Raw genomic sequence first — 13,411 nt, forward strand, 5'->3', positions numbered from 1 at the left:
TCATAAATCTTTCAACATCCCCATTTGCCTGGGGCCATTGAGGCGTGATGCGGCGGTGCTGGATTCCCCTTTGTCGAAGGAACGTGGCAAAGTCAGCCCCCTGGAAAGGTGGTCCATTGTCACTCCGTATCTCTGATGGGTATCCAAACATGGAGAACATCTTTTCGAGTGCCGGCCCCACATGTGTGAACGCAGTGGAAACCACCTTCTCCACTAATGGATATTTCGAGTAGGAGTCGATGCCTACTAAGGTGTGTCCCTCCCCTAGAAAACTCCCAAAGTCTATGCTGATCTTGGTCCAGGGAGCAGTGCAAGCTTCTTCAGTGATCACGGGTAGTGGTCTTTCAGGGTCGCTGGTCCGCTGACAGGCCATGCATTTCCTCACGTACTCCTCCACCATGTTCTCCAGCTCCGGGAACCACACCTTTTCCCTCATGCGTGTCTTCATCTTTGTCGCGCCCTGGTGGCCTCCGTGGGCAAGTTGTACTGCTCTGTGTCGTAGACTCTGGGGAATTATCAGGCGTGATCAACAGCACCCCGTCTTCGGTAGCGCTTAGTTCATGCCGGACCCGCCACATCTTCGTGAGAGACTCTCTGTCTCCTGCTGACCAGGAGTTGGGTGGGCGTAGGTAGTCTGCCCACGACCCTTCCTGAACCGCCTGTAGCGACCTCAGATAGACGTTGTCAGCAGCGGCCGCTTCTTTCACCTCCTCTATGGTCATTCTTTGGGGGCACGACGTGAGTGCCACCCACTGGGCATACTCATCACAATCGTCATCCACTGGCTCTGGTGCTTGTTCTGGAGGAGACAGATGTCGCGACAAGAAGTCCGCAGGATTTTTGGCTCCTGGCCAATATACCACTTCCATCTCGTATGGTTGAAGTTGAATCACCCATCGTTCAATGCCAGCGGTTGGTGGTCAGTGACCATGACGAAGGAATGTCCTCGCAGTTATAGGTGGAAGTGGCCACAGGCCCACTTGATGGCCAGGGCCTCCCTCTCGATTTGGGCATACCTGGTTTTGGTTGGGGTGAGAGCTTTACTGGTGAATGCCAGCGCTGTCCATTGGCCGGGTTCATGTTCTTGGGTTAACACCGCGCCGAGGCCCACCGGGCTGGCTTCCACTATCACCTCCGTCCGTTTCGTGGGATCAAAGTATGAAATGGGTGGCTTTCTCCAGGAGAGCATCCTTAATTCCTTGGAATGCTTCGTCTTCCTTCGGACCCCACTGCCAGGTGGCATCTGTCTTGGTCAGTGCTCGTAGGGGTTCGCTCCAAGTGGCTAAGCCTGGTATGAACCGGCCACAGTAAGTGGCCATCCCAAGAAAACTTCTTATTTCCGTCGGGGATTTCGGCGCTAGGGCGTCTTTGATGGCCTTTGACTTTCTTGGGTCTACCTGGATACCCTCCTGATTAAAAATGTATCCAACGAATTCATTGGAGGGCTGGAAGAATTGACACTTCTCCTTGTGAAGTGTGGCTCCATGGGCACTCAGTCTCTTCAAGACATCCCGAAGGTGTTTGTGATGATCCGATGCGGTGGCGGAGTGTATTAGGATGTCATCGCTGACATTTATTACCCCGGGCAGCCCAGATAGGAGTTCTCTGATGGTGTTTTGGAACACCTCCGCCACCGAGGAGATGCCGAAGTTCAGCCGCTTGTACCTTCGTAGGCCAAGATGGGTGCTAAACGTGGTGATGAACCGGTTCTCCTCTGCTAACGGTAGCTGGTGGTATCCAGTGTTTAAGTCAATCTTCGAAAACCACTTTGACCCGTTCACATCAGCAATGATATCATCCATGGTAGGGGTCAGGTGCCTCTCCCTCCGGATCGCAGCATTTGGTAATTGCATGTCGATGCACAGGCAGATTTCACCTTGTTGCTTAGGCTTTTCTACGATGACCATTGGTGACACCCACGGGGTGGGCCCTGTGACCTTCTCTATGACGCCCAAACTCTCTAGCTTTTCCAGTTCCTTCTCCACCAGTGGACGGAGGTGAAACAGTATCCGACGATGGCGCAGGGTGGTGGGAGTGACAGACCTGTCAATGTGTAATTTGATCGGCTCACATTTTATACAGCCCAAGCCTCGGAATAGTTCGGGGAATCGTCCCAGTAGCTCATCTACTTGGTGTGCTCTGATGTGATTGGCGAACGCTATTAATTTCAGGTCTTCCGCCGTGTGGCTACTTATCAGCGTGTCAGCCTCTCGGTTGATTATGTGGATTGTCGCCATCACCTCCAAGTCGTCAGCCTGGATGGGTATTGTAATTTTTCCTTTGAGGGGTAGTGGCGTGTCCGATCCGTATGCGAATATCCTTGTCTTGGACGGCAGTACTTGGGGGCGTGGTCGTAGTTTCTTGAACTGCTGCAGACCCATGACATTCAGCGTGGCTCCAGTGTCGATTATTGCCTTGACTTCGTTTCCCGCCATCTGTACCATGCACGTCGGCTGCGGTCGCCGCCGTTGTTTGAGTTCTCGCGTGAACGACACGATGTAGGCCTCTTCATCCTCGGACTCCAAGTCATCATCCACCGTGGGTAGGTGTCTCTCTGTCTTTGATGGCGACGGTTCCGCTACTGACAGGTGCCGGATGGCTTTGGTGATTATTAATAACAGGGGGTACCCGGTAAACCAAAAGGCATCTGGGTGAAAACACAGAATTACAAAAAAGGTGATGACAAGGTATTTGCTACAAAAAAAGTAAATTCTGAGAACAAAAACAGTCAATTATTTGTCTCTTCACAACCTAAGTTTTTATGATATATATCTCTCGTTTGTTAAAACGTTCATCCAATGGTTATTACCATAATACAAGTATAAATAAATAAGGAAAAAAAACACAACAAAACAGTAATATAGTTTGTGAATTATTTTAAAGATCCTTTCTCTTTTTTTAAATTTTTTTACATTCCAAATATAAATCAGTCGACCAAACAATATTTAATCTTGTAAGGATTAACGTGTGAAATTCCAAAAAACAAAGTTAGTAATCTAAATCCAGATAGTCCAAATGTCTTATTGTTGTGGATCCTTAATCCAAAGTTTATGTAAGAAGCCCAATGGTTTATTTACAAGGAAAACATGGCGTTGTCTTTTCTAGGCTTTATTTCCTTTTTCTGACACCACATTAGCAAGAAGCAAAGGAAGCACAATTGATTTTTTGGCTTCAACAATCAATGATGCTCCTAGGAAATATATCCATCAGTTTCCAAATCAAAACCAGGTGCCGAAATTAGTAATAACTGTCGACGCGTTTCGGCCTTTCAATTAGTTTTAGGCCTCATCAGGACAAAGGGCAACAAAATACATTTAAATGATCCAAATGTTATTATCCAAATAACAGAAAACATAGGGGTAAGTTAGTCCAATGTGGTAAAACTAGTTCCCATGTGTCACACAAGTCAGGAAGAACTTCATGTATATGGCACACCAGTACTTGCCCCGATTTCATACGAGTCTAATGTCAGTGATTAAATCACCGGCAACCGCAGGGTATCTAAACCCAACTCCTATCTCACAGGTGAGTCAGAGTCTCTGGTTTCTCAGCGTGTAATACAGCTCTGGTGGGCATTGGTGGGCATTCGTGACTTCTTAAAGGTCTTTGTCGTGTTCCTCCTTCGGCACACTGTCGCAAAGTGGTTTGGAATCCCGCAGTTCGAGCAGGTTTTGCCCTGTGCTGGGCAATCATTGGCCACATGAGGCACATGTCCACAATATCCACACCGGGCCGGGTACTGGTCCTGTTGGTGTTCTCTCTGGGGTGGTCCGCGTGGCCGAGTCTTCACTGCATCTGCCCTCTCGCTCTTGACAGTCTCTGATTTGACTTGGGGTTTGTGGAGAGCTTGTTCCATGGCGGTGGCCCTGACATTCGAGAGGTCATGGAATCTGGCCAAGATTAGTATATCTTCTAGTGAGATCCCTGGTTTGCGTAGTATCGATCCTCTCAGCGCCTTGTCTCTGCACCCTTGTATGATCTGTCTTTGTATGGCTTTTGGTTGATCCTCGTCGGTGCAGGAGCTGGCTAGTTCCGGTACACGGGCGTAGAACTGGTCCATGGTCTCGCCTTCCCTCTGACGTGCCTGTCCCAATTTGAAGACTTCGAAGTCTAAGTTTAGCTGTGGGTCAAAACGACCATTGAGGGCAGCTACCGCGGCATCATAATCACCCACCGCTCCTGTGTTAGGCAGGTGTTTGAATAATCGGAATATCTCATCCCCTGCTTAGTGTAGTAAGAGCGACCTCTTCACTGCTTTGTCTGTCTCTCTTGTGACTACAAAGTAATTTTCCAGCCTCTCAATCCATATTTTCCTCCTTGGTGACGCAGTAGTCTGGTCCTCCTTTTCACTGAAAGGTGGTAACACCCCAGATGTGGCGTGTTGAAATGGGATGTTAATGGTGGCCGCTGGCACCTCTTCGTCCCCCATGGTGACGGGATGGATCCGCCTTCCTTCCCTTCTCCCCCGAAGTTTATGCGCACTGGGCGTGGTTCTGGTGACCGCTTATCCCTCTTACGCCTGTCCCGCGACGTCATGTGGCAGCTGTGTGGCCTACCTCCGTTCCGTCGAGCGTGTCGCAGGTTCTGGTGGTGTGGGGTGTCTGGTTCTCACTGGAGTCCTTCCCCTGTTGCAGAATCAGCTCACACTCCCTCCAGGGCGCAGTCTGCAATGCCAGAATATGATTTCCGGGACCCACGCGCAATGCGTGAGTATTGGCAGGGTGTCGCACGTGTGCGCAGCTCACGTGAGATGCGTGGGACACGGCCTCGTGTCGCACCTCCGGTTCGGTTCCGTTCGGCACCACACGGCAACACACGGCAGCCACAGGATAGCACCAGCATCCAGGCGAGGGGGTGCTGGGGAGGCCAGGCGGGCCAGACAGCACCACTGCAACAGGGGGGAAAACACGCGGTGGGGCCGTGGAGAGGAGCAGGCGTCTCCGCTACGACCGCCGGTGCACGGGCGAGGGTTGGGCCCCCTCCGCTCGTCGCCAATGTTGTGCGCTATGCGTGGCGGGGGTATTGGGCCTCACACAGGCCGATGAGGTAGCGCGGGGGCAGGACGCGCTGCTGCTAATGACCCACGCCGACACTGGCTCTCAGTCGGAAGTGACGTCCCCGAGCGGACGTCATCCTTTTATTCACCCCCGCAGGCCACGCCTGGCCTGCGGATGTAGGGATGCGTGTGTGCGTGCAGCGACTAGAACGCTGTGAGCATTACAAATACCAACAAAAGACAAATGGACCCCGTCATCTCTAAAAGACTCAAGACCCTCATATTTAATCTCGCAATGTTCCCAAAATATTAAGCCTCCCACATTGCAGAACTTCCTCAACTCTCTGTTACCTTTTCTGCGAGCTTTATCTATTGCCCCTGGGTTCTGAGCTCCACACCAAACTCTTCTTGCCCTTAATTCTGTCAAAACCACTGTTGTGCCAGACCAAGCTCCTTTTATACACAGTAAATCCTGCTTCATACATTTCACTAGCACCAATCCCTTTAATTTGACGAAATCAATTTCTCCTAGGTGCAAAATTAGAAGGTCGGGCAGCACTTCACAAAACGATTTAGCAACAGTTTGTGCCATCTCAGGCCTCCTTTGCCAAACCATTATAGTTGAACCACCGTATCAGGCAGCCACAATTGCCGGCCTCCTCTCCTGTTCTCGACATGTCTTACTGCCCACTTTACAAAGGAGTGCCCATAGATCCAAACCTCAATGTGCACTCTCCTCGAGCCTGCAATGCAACCTAGGAGAAAATAATTAATGTCAATGCGAATCATGAAAAACCCAGCAGGTTGCTGGTAACAATTTGACCGCCAACGTCCCACATGCCTGATTACCACTGCAGCTCAACACCTTCATACTGCTTTCATCGCCATCTGAATCCTGAAAGAATGAGACCCAAAATCTTGAGCACAGTGCCCAAGAGCCGAAAGCACTTTTCTCAAAACTCGCCATCCTCCTCCTCTGCGAGGCAAACCCTGAACTACTCAACATACCGTGCACAAGCCCAACCTCCAAAAGTAACGTGAGCTTGCACACCACATCAAAGTATTTAAACAAAGCTACACACCCTTCTGGGTATTTTTCACACTAAACACTCGCGTACATGAGGAAGGCTGCATCCCAGTTCTCTATGTTCACTGGCACACTTTGTCTGCAGGATTAAGTGTACTCCTCTTCTTTGGAACCGTCCTTTGCCCTTACCTCCCTATGTAACCGCTGAAATAACTCCCCTTTCCAAATGCGCTCCTTGGTAGTCAAAATTAAAGGAGCCTCTAGGGCAGAGGTCTTCAAACTTTTTTACTCTGAGCCCCCCCTAAGCAAAATGTTTTGAGGTCGGGCCCCCCCTCCAAAACTTTATGGCAAGGATTGGGGGAGTGGGAGGGACATGGCTGCGTGCAGGGAGCGGGGCTTATGAGATGAATTCAGGAATACATTTTCTATAGCTTATGAACTGCACCAAATATGAGACTTATAAAACAGCAAATGCATCAAACAAAAACTGATATCCCAAACAAACTGCTCCCCATAATTGGGGTGTTGTGAGCCCCTCACACTCTTTGACCCCAATGCAACTATACCTGCTGCACTAATGATAAGTGCAGTCCGGAGTAGCAGGCTATCTCCTCTGCCTTTTTTACCTCTTCCCCACCATGATGGATCATCACCTCTGTCCTAATGCTTGAAAGGACAATAAGCTCTGATGCCCCCTTTTTTAAAGGTAGACAGTCAGAATGTGATGCAGTGGGCCCCCCAAATCCCAGGGCCCCAGTCATGCTGCATCTGCTCCTTTATGATAACCAGCAGTGGCCACCTATACACTTGGCAAAAGTACCAGCTTCACTAATGAATGTCCTTTCTAAAAAAAAAACTACACTTATATTGTCACCTTCTTTGTGGTATCTCTCTGAAGAAGCGGTCACTGGCCATTTGTAAACATAAAAATGAGTCCGCATACAGTGCTCCCTATTCTGTCTGGGCCTTCTCTTTGACAATATCTATGAATCTCGCTCCTTTGCTCTGTCTCTTAGAACATTACTGTGAGTCCCAAGGATCAAGAGGATTAGGGCTCGGCATCTGAATGCAATCCTGCTGGCCTTCTACCTGCCACCCCATGGACTCAGCTTTCAAAAACAAAATGCCCCTGAATGGTTAATACTGACTTTGAGATGCCTCTGCCTGAAATCGAAGTGTGTGGTGGTAGTGCAGAAAGTTAAAAAAGAAACCATGGAATTATGAGTGTCTGCAGCAGCAGCGTTTTCCACATAATTATCAGTTTACTGCATTTGCTACATAATCTGCAGATTTCAACAAAGAAAACTTGATTCTACCTCAAACGGAACAAAAGTTACTTAAAGCGTGGCAAAGTGCTCCGGAGCAGTGGAAGACCCTTTGCAAAGATTGACTGGTAATCTTGTAGTTGCTTCCTGCTCTATTTGGGTGCTACACTGGTACTATTGAGGTGAAATATTTCCCCTGACAGCATTACCATGAATTAAAATGACAAAATAATGAAGAAATGCTAACCACAAAATGTGGAGCATTGTGCCGCATAATTTACCTTTTCTTGCTGCATAATTTAGTCAAACCTACCGCATAATATTGTACTCTTCTGCTGAATAATTCCAGTGGATCTGCTTAAAGCTTTATGGTGGCAAAGATCTATCCTTTTTAAGATGCAATGTAAAGGAGATATCAGCTGGGATCTGGAATAGTGGGGACCTTACAAAAATGTCTGCATTAGATACAGTTTGATTACTTATTACTAAAAAGTATGTTTTGTAAGAACTTGTTTTATCTCAATCACTGCATCATTTTGCAGCAGCCTAGCTTAGAGTATGTAAATACCGTTTTAAATAATGACTTACATATTCACAGTGCTTTCTGCCATAGGCTGGGACCTCATATTACTTTAAACAGGGCCATTGGAATTATGCGGCAGGAGAACATCAAATTATGCAGCAAGCAAAGGTATATTATGCTGCATAATGTGTGATAGCATTACTGCACTACTTTGCTATTTTTACCCTTGTTACCATTGTCCTGGCCTTTATTGCCCCTCATACGTACCACATTAACACCCACATATAGCAATAAGCAATAGAAAGGTGACCAGTCAACCTTTAGAAAGGGCCTTCCACTGTGAAGTAACATGTGTTGCTGCATTTTTTAATCTACACATTATGCAGCAGACAATGGATTATGTGACAAATGCGGGAAAACCATAACTATGTGCTATGAGTGCAGGGTGAGCGTGAAAGTGAAGGGTGAGAATGAGGACTGAGTTGTCTGAATGCAGGGTGAATTCCCAGACACTTGAAATTAATCAGCATGTTATTGACGGGGCGTAGGGTTTCCGATATAAGTTAAACTACAGCTATTATGAAATTAATCAAGGAATAGAGAGTGAAGGAAATAAATAATGTGCTGATACTGCAACAAACTTCCAGTCTTATGATTAGGGTTGCCAGCTCATTATTTTGATGTTGCAGATGGTACAAAAATAAACAGTCAACTAAAGCCCTATTTACAGCACTTATCTTTGCGTACTTCGAAAAGCAAATATAAAGCACTTTTAAATGCGTTCCAGGGCTGCCTGAATGTTTCATGACTGAAAATGATAGGAACAGAAAGAAAGTCAAATTACAAATGAATACATACTTCTTTATTTAAGAGCCTATATAGGGGGTCATTAGGATGTCGGGCGGATTGCCTCCGCCAGGCTGGCGGTGGCTACCACCTGCCTGGCGGAGGCAATCGCCCGACATCCTTCCCTGCATTCCCCCCCTCCATATTACGATGGCGGAGGGGACCGCAGCGGTGGGAAACACCGCCTGCCTGTTTTCCGCCCCGGTCGCCTTGTGGCCGGGGTGGAAAAGGGATAACATGATGGTGGTGTCTATCAGACACCGCCAGCCATATTATAACGTAACCCGTATCAATCAAGGCCGCCACCAGGTGACCATCCACCATCACTTGACACTTAGGGATACCCTTTCGCAGGTGACTCACAGGCAGGGGGACTTCACTCTGGGGGCCCCCTGTGGGCCCCCCAGAGTGAAGCACAGTAGGGGGGTGCACACTGCCCGCCACAATGCTGAAAATACAGGATGTGCCCGCCACTATGGCAGGCACATCCTAATGGCACCCCCGGGAACCCCGCCCTTAAGGCGGGCGGTCCCGTTTTCCGATAGTGCAATCCTAATGAGGCCCTTAGTGTCAAAGCAAGGTCTTTGCAGGCTCTTTAAACATACATGGCTGGCATTTTTTCTATTGGCAACCCTTTTTTATATTCCTTTTCATAAAATAAATTTTCACCCTACGGCAGTAAATTTAAAATACAAAGGTAAGGAATAGGCAGAGTGGGTGGCCCAGGGGGTACTGGAAAAAGAAAAAAAACTAAGCCTCAGTAACCAGTTTCCAAAGGTATTCAAATGGTCTTTAAAGATCTGTGAAAAACGTGGGCGTGCTGGAGCCTTAATAAGACTCCAGTCACTGCCCAACCAAGCCCCCAGCAGCACACCCACTGACCTCTGGCCCGGTGGCACTCTAAGGGCTTCGGAGTAAATGAAGACTGCCTGGAAATGCAGGAAATAAACATGGCTGCTCCTTCAGGCGTCTTCATTTACATGTGCTTGCAGAGGCCTTTGCATCCCCTTGGGAACACATCCACACCCCCCAGGGAGGCACGCCCCACAGTTTGAAGACCTGTGCTCTAGGGCCTTAGTAATGCCCATGTAGGGCAACCTTTTTTGCTTCACTTCCTTACTCTCTTTCTTGTCCTCACTTATGGCTATTGGCACCCCGTACGCCTACGCGTTATTAGCCGACCCCGCCCACTTACTTCTCTATATTCTTGTCTGTGTCCATACCTATGCCCTGATCCTGCACATTCCTACCTTTTGATAAACGGAGTCCAGAGTTCCCCGGAATTTGCGTTGCTGTGTCCATTGGCTGCACCCCAACCTCAGTGCCCATCCCTCTAGACACCTTACCTGGCCTCAAGGTCAGGGCCCGGATCAAAGCTGTTCTTCCTGATGTCGAGGTCATCTTGTTAGCTGACACTGTTTGTCCTGGTTCCTCCGCCGCTGATTGAAAAACACTAAAACTACCCCTCTGGTTTGTGGCACCCTGAGCCTGTAACGCATCCTGTGAGCCTCCCAACATTCATTCTCACCCCCATCACCCTCAGCAATCTTCCTTTCTTCCAATTCATCCTCTACATAATTCAAATCCCATTCTGTCTCCTCACACCTTCTACCAGCCTCCGCACTCGTACCAGGTACCTCACCATCTCCCACACCTCCATCACCACACCGTGCAATGTAAAAGTCCTGTGAATCATGGAACTCCTGCAAAGTTGGCATATAGTCCAGTCCTTGCCCCTCCAATGATTGGTCCAACGCCATCCGAGAGTCAGCCACACAGATGCGCTCTCTACTTTAAGAACGGGGTTACCAGGCCACACGAGAGCCTCCTGGCTCATTGGATGTCACCGCTTCCAATGACCCTGCCTCAAACCCCTGATTGATGCTAACAGGTCCCTGCACAACCTGCTCAATACCACTCGGGCCCCCTCGTAACACCATGCTTACCTATCTGGACCTCCATCCTGAAAAGTCAACTGTCTCAACCACATAAGAGAACGCACCATCAGCGCCTGGAATGGCATCATGATATCACCGCCTTGTAACATCCCTTCCCCAACTGACCAGAAACATCTGCGTCCTCCCAGATGCCTGAGACACCTGCAAAAGTCCATGCCCATAAGACCTAGAATTGCCAGAACAACCTGCTCTTTAATTGGAAAACCATGCATGGCTCATAACACTCCCGATACACTCAGTGCGCCCCAGGCCCTTTACTAAGGCCATTACACCCTCTCAGGTCTCTTCCTCCCTTCCTTAATTTTGCTGCAATGCCTGCCTTTGTGAACTCAATAGGGTCAGATGCAGGTAATGCCATCTCAACCCCCTGATGTCACAAGACTCTGTGCCTCCATGTGGCTGAGAGGCGTTACCGCACACTTGGGCCACTCCAGCCCAATTGATGCCACAGACAGCATCGCAGTGCCGGCGGGTGCCTATCCCTGTGATACAAAGACTGTGGATCGACATAACTTCCTTATCGAAAGGCACATGCTTCTACACGATGTGCACCCCCATTCAGACTGGGTCACTGTGGAGCAAGAGATTGCATCGGCCCGCACCATGTCCCTCATGCCTCACATCCCTCCTGTCCGTATTCCAAAACCCGAGGTGCTGGGAGCACCTCTTTTCCCCTTCGCCATAACCTGACCCCTCCTGCCCTCATTGGACCTGCGGGCCTGGCGGCTTGAGGCATCTGTACAGCCACAGGTCCCTGTGAGCACCTGAAACCTACTGTACTCTGTTTAACTTGCAGATGGAGGCGAGCAGTTCATACCAGTCGCTGTCACATCTCTCACTGACCTGGTTTTAGGGACGCTGCACGACAGGGCAGCCTGCTTCTTGCAAGGCCCCCTCCACCAGCAGATCAGCCCTGCCATCCTCAAGCAACACCTGCAGGGCATCCAACACACTTTCTGACAATGACATAAAGGCTGCAGAAAAAACAACTACAAACAAACAACTAGAACTACCTTGAAAACTAAGGACAGCCCCTATTCTAACATGGCCTCCAGCCCTAACTGTCATGTCCCTAAAATGTCGAGATAACCCTGCCTGTGCTCCCAAACCAATCCTGGAGCTCCTCACCCCTGTACCCAACCATCCGCCTGAACATTTCAGGAGGTTAGGGCATTCTGACTGTGATGTGGCCACTGGTGGCGCACCCCATCAACGTAACCCGGAGAGGTGGTAGTGGTCCTCCCTCTGAATTTGTACACAGGTGGTTTTTCACGTAATGATAGGGGGTGGAGCTAGTAACTGAATAAAAGATGCCTGGTGTAACCAAGAAGTTGAACATAGCACTTCCGGTGTCCTGGTGCTTACCTACTTGGCGGTGTACTTGAACATAACATCTTGGTGACGAAGCGGGTGTTGCTGCGTGTCCTGTTCCCTGCAGTGGCCGGGTGCCGGCTGCTTCTTGTTTTGCCTGTTTCCTGGATTCTCGCTATCTAGTTGCTGCCTCGCTGCCTCATAACTGATGTTGGTAGCTTGGCCCCGTTTATTCCTGGGGGCGTGGCTGGAGGAGGCTGGGTGGAGTGCAGCTGAAGTGCTGCTGTTGCCCGGCGGACCGTGACCTCCTGCGGAGGGTGTGAGGGGCGTTTCACCGGCTGTTGTGCTGCTGGTGCCCTGCGGATTGTGGTCTCCTGCTGGAGTGAGAGGGGTGTTTCATCGGCCGTAAGGAGCATTTTGCCTGCCTGGAGCCTGGTGCTTTGCCTGCTTTTCTGGTGCGAGACTTTGAATTCAGGCAAGTTCTGCTGGGTCTTTCTTGGGCTCTTTTGGTGATTTTCAGTTCAGAGGTGGTCCCTGTGTGGTGTGGCTGGGGCTGTGGTGCTTTTTGCTGAAGGGTGTTGATATCGCTGCCATCTCTCCTGTGGAGCCTTTTCTGTTGTATGGTCCTCCATCAGCCCAGACGGCCCTTTGGAAGGACTGGGTGGACCGTTTAGAGACATATTTTGATGCCATTGACTTGGAGGAGGAATGACTGCGTCCCATGCTGCTGCACCTGCCGGTGGTTGAAGGTGGACTACCACATACGTATGGTACTTTGAAGCAAGCCCTTACTGCCCATTTTGAACCACTGGCCAATCCGGATTATGAGCAGTTACTGTTGCGTCAAAAGCGGCAGTTACCAGATGAGTCTGTGGATACATTTTATGCCCATCTGCATGATTGTGCCAGCACCTGTACGTTACCAGATGCTGCGGATGAGATCAGGGCCCAATTCATACAGGGCTGTTCCTCTAGTAAATAAAGTGAAGCTATTCGACAGGTGCCGGGCATGTCAATGGCTGATATGTTGACCCGGGGAAAATCTAAGGAACTTTCTAAAGTGCGAGCAGGCCATATGGAGGCGGTGCTGCAACAGGTGGAGAAGGTGGAGCCGGTTAATGTTGTTTCGGCCCGAGTCAAGAAGTAGAGGAGTAAAGGGAGAGTGGAGCAGTCCAGGTACTGTTAGGGTTGTGGGGGTCCTTTTCCTCATAAAGGGATGTGTCCTGCTACTGGAAAGAGGTGTTCCAATTGCAGCAAGTTCAACCATTTTGCGAAGATGTGTCGCTCTGCCCCGCACTAGGTTCTGTCCCTGTATCATCTAATCAGGTGTATGTTGCTGCTCAGTTGCCGGTGGAAGGAGCCGTGGACGATGACGATGTGGAGGGGGCTATACATGTCCTCCATGCTCTGCAACCTGGGAGTCACCTGCGAAAGGGTATCCCTAAGTGTCAAGTGATGGTGGATGGTCACCTGGTGGCGGCCTTG

Source organism: Lissotriton helveticus, chromosome 3_1 (genome assembly GCF_964261635.1).
Source record: "Lissotriton helveticus chromosome 3_1, aLisHel1.1, whole genome shotgun sequence".
Classification (NCBI taxonomy): Eukaryota; Metazoa; Chordata; class Amphibia; order Caudata; family Salamandridae; genus Lissotriton; species Lissotriton helveticus.